Consider the following 4,442-nt stretch of genomic DNA (forward strand, 5'->3'; position numbering starts at 1 on the left):
TGTTTGAACTTCACAAAAGAAGGAACTGCTGCTGCTTCCTCTCTGAAGCTGTGCACCATTTCAGACCAGAAAGGATCTCAAGATTTAGTACTTCTTTTCACATGCTTTTCTGTTGAGCAAGCTAGATGATAAACTGCAGAATTCTTGCACAGTGGAAACAGACTTGTCTTGGAAATTATGAGACTGCAACATTCCAAATATTATGCATTATTATATTTGGCTGAAACAAGAACAATCTCTTCTGTTGTTTTTTGTGTGTGTGCGTGATTTTCTGTTCTTTCTTTTTGTAGTAGCTGTTGTTGTGTTTCTAATTATTCATTTGCAAATGCCACAATTAAGAAAAGCTGCAAAGGGTGTAGGCTGTATGTAACAGGATCAGCGCAATGAATATTAGATGCTTCTGTCAAAGAGATAAATGTCTGTGGAACGTCTGATTGAATAATTGCAGACAAACTGGAATAAAAAAATCTTGTGTATGTACCTCAGAGAGTGGAGAAATAGGCTACGTGAAGGACTGAAGTTCACTTGGGCTTTAAGGTTCAATAGAGAAAGCAGAACTGAAACTATTTTTGCAGTACAATATTTACATTTGCTTTTAACCTTTTGAAGGCCACATAACTTCCCAGCAGAGGCAGCTGGAACCAAGAAGCTTTGGCTTATAAAAGGAAGCAGGCCCACAGAGGAGGATATCAGCAGACAGAAGAGCTTTCAGACAGGTTAGTGGAAGCAGTGGAAGAGTTGGGCTTAACACTGGAACAAGATCTGCCTAGGAAGACTTCCAGAAAAGGTGAACATGGCCAAACACCTATGGGGTTGGTTCCTATGAATGGTGAATTCATAGGACTCTCTTACCTTTGCTTAGTTTCTCTTCTCAGAGCTTGTAAAATGTCAGGACTAGAGGCAGCTATCGATGTGTACAGGTGAAAAGGATGTGCTGTTCCAAGAGAAGGCAACATTTTGTTGGTGTGTTGTTTCAGGGCAGCACAGCTAAGGGTCCCTTCTGCTATTGCTGCAGCATTTTCCTGCTTAATTAAAGAGTTACCAAAAAAGCACTAATTTAAGTAGAGCAGCTGGAAAGCTGTGGCTGCTTATATTTGGACAAGAAGGTGCAAAGGGCTACATTCAAAATGCATAGCTGGGCCCAAATTACAGGAACCTGCTATTATTCCTGGAAGGATTTTAGTCTTTGTGTGCATCCCTAACCTAAAATAGTTCCCTGTGCCTATTCTGAAACCTTCTGAGGCCTGTGAATTCCAAACAGCATTTTATGTCTGATTCTCGGGCACTGAAATCAATGACAAAGCCTCTTGGGATGAACCTACCTCATCAACCACTTAGGTCCAGCTGTGCCTAGTTGTTTCATTAGAGGAACTAATGGCCCAATACATTTGTTTATATTTGCCACTGTTGGCACACTTATTCTGCAGTGATAATGCTTCCATTAAGACTTTTGTAAACATCACTATTTAGGCATATTGTTTGGAGGGAGATTGAATGCTCGCATCACTGGTGAGTTGCTGTCAAGCTATTGCCATTCGTATATGTTTTGTGTTATCATCTAGCCCTGGTATGTTAAGTATAGTACTTTTAGGAAGTATATTTCTTAACCTATAGCTACAGGACAAACAAGAAAAGCAGAAGTGAAAACATTTTCATGTCAGAAGCATTTGATGCCACAAGGCACAGTCTCAGAAGGTCTCAAAAATGTCATAGAATCATAGAAACATTTGAGTTGAAAAGGACCTTTAAAGGTCAGCTAGTCCAACTCCCCTGCAATGAAAGGACGTCCACAGCTAGATCGGGTTGCTCAGAGCCTGGTTCAGTCTGCTATATCTGGATACAATTATGTATCTTTAATGATACACATAGTAGATTATCTGTTACATTCTGAATTTACTGAACACTTTGGGTCAATGCACAATCATGTTCACAGAAAGCTTGGTCTTTTTTTTATATGCAAAGTTCATAGAGTCATATCAGAGGCATAGAATGCTCAAGTTGAAAGGGACCTTATAAAGCCCATCCAGTTTCAACCCCTGCTGTGGGCTGGGTACGCCTAACCAAATCAGGTTGCCCAGGGTCCCATCCAATCTGGCCTTGATCACCTCAGCGATGGGGCATCCGCAGCTTCTCTGGGTTGCCTGTGCCAGTATCTCACTACCCAAGGTCCTACAGTCTACAAAGTGACTCCTGAAGGGCTGATGAGCAGTTTGTTGCTGGATCAGGCTCTTTAGAGACAAGCTCTTGGGCTCCTGAAATGAACACAAAACCAATACAGCGCAGAGGAGGCTCAGTGAAAACACTGGTCCCAAGAGGCAATTAAAACTGAGCTAGGATCTTGTTAATCTTCTGTGCTCAGCTGCTGTAACCTGCAGCAGAAGGCTGCCAAGGTTGATAGGGGACAAACAGCCTTGTGGTTGGAGATAGTCACCCAGGCTCCTGTGCAAGCTTAGCGTGTGTCTAGTCTCCCTGGCCAGGTTTATCTTACCTCAGCTCTCTGATGGAGAGAGCAGTCAAGACTTGCATGGTCCTAAACTCTTACATGGTCCCTGGGAAGCCATGTACTCTTTTATGCATCCTGAGCTCAGCTCTTCTTCTTTACTAAAGAAGGATGCCCCCCCCTCAAGTGTCAACTTGTCTCTTCCTCTTGCTGCCAGGGAGGAGTGGTTGTAGTTTCAGCAAAGGGGAAGGCTGCTTAGCAGCCAAGCCTGGATCAGTAAGAACACACAGTAGTGACAGAGTTTGCTTTATCAGTGACACAAATGCTGCTGAGCCACAAAACAGCTGAGCAACGATGTGTCAAGTCATAAATAACTCATCATGAGGAAAGTGTGCACTGTCTGGGCATAGAGCCATAGCATTCATCCTTAGATACGCATTCAAATCAGCTCCATTAGTATCATATTCTTCTGTAATTACTCCATTGATTCAAACTGCATCTTATCTCCTCTCCAAGAGCCACTAACACCCTTTAATTTACTGGGGTGCAGGATGAAAGGGAATGCTGATGTAAAACCCATGTGTATTCAGAGCAAGGCTAGGGACCACATACAAATGGGCTATGAAAACCTACCAATGCCAAGCAATATAAATTCTGCAGGTGCTAAACTCTGTAAAAGCAACATCAATGCTAATGAGATGTACTTATTTCCACTGTATCATCCCAGGACCCCCCTGCTCACCCTGAGAGGAGAAGGGGTATGAACTCTTCAGTGACCCTGTGCCTGTGATGAAACCCAAAACCTGTCAAGTTTCATGTGGTCTCCAATTTCCTCAAGGAAGTTTCAAAGCGCTCATGTTACCTTGCCTTGTTTTCTGGAGTACTTTGCATCAAACTTCACAAATTCTGCCCCTTAATCCCATTTGAATGAGGCTCTTGTGACTTCTAAGATCTCCCTGAAAGCTTTGCTATTCCTGTTATTATTGCTGGCACACAGGAGGCTCATTACTACCGAGAGCTGCTGGAATAGGTTTCAGGGTGAGAGGGGGCATGAAGGAAGCTCTTAGGCTGTCTCTCATCACTCCAGTATGCAGGAGCTCTCACAGAACAGCAGCTGAAAGCTGCATGACCCCTCTGCAGAAATAACCCAGCCAATGGAAGCTGAGAAATGAGGGGGCAGGAACCAGATATGGAGAAAGGAGGAAAAAAAAAAAAAGATTTTTTTTTTTGTCAAATATAGTAAACTGCACCATTTTGGTCAGTCACATCTGGAATAGCAATTTCCTGTGAAAGATAAAGGGAGGTTGGCAGAATGGAGCATCCTGCAGGCAGGAGAGGGGTAGTGGTGCAGAGATGTACCAACTCAGAGTCCTTCTGATTAGAACTTGGTTCTATTAGCAGGATGGATTTTGTGTATGCTCTAACCATGGAAGTAATCAAGTTGTATGTTGGCCAGGATGAAAGGCTCTGTGCTGCACAATGCCGTTACCTCTGCATTTATGTGGTAGTGGAGAGCAAAGAAAAAATGTAATGAGAAAGTCTGGTTTCATTTAGGTGTTGTTTATATTCAGAGTGAAGAATTCCAAGCCCACACACACTCTTCCCAGACACTGGAGCTAAAGAATCAAGATTGAGAAGAAGAGATGAAAGGAAAACATTACAGTGCTGTTTGCTAGTAAGAGAGGTTTTGGTGGTAAAGCACAAGAAATCAGTCACAAAACTGAATCCAGGCCAATGACTTTCTCAGGCTTCTTGGAGGGCTCTGGCCAAGTCACCAGGATCATAAATTCCCAGCTTAATTTGCCTAAGCGTTAAAATATAAACATCATTAAAGTACATGGCAACATTCTTTGAGGTGCTAAGCTCCTGAAAATACTGGGGAAGGCAAGGGTGTTAATGTTCCTCTGGCAAGCAGAGTGCATAGCTGAGTGCCCAGTCTGAGAGTTTTAAAGGCATGGGATTTACCCTCTCAATTTCATTTGCTTGAATGAAAGCAAATTTG

The sequence above is a fragment of the Lagopus leucura genome, unplaced genomic scaffold (assembly GCF_019238085.1).
Source record: "Lagopus leucura isolate 7727_CA_CO unplaced genomic scaffold, USGS_WTPT01 Super-Scaffold_100008, whole genome shotgun sequence".
Lineage (NCBI taxonomy): Eukaryota > Metazoa > Chordata > Aves > Galliformes > Phasianidae > Lagopus > Lagopus leucura.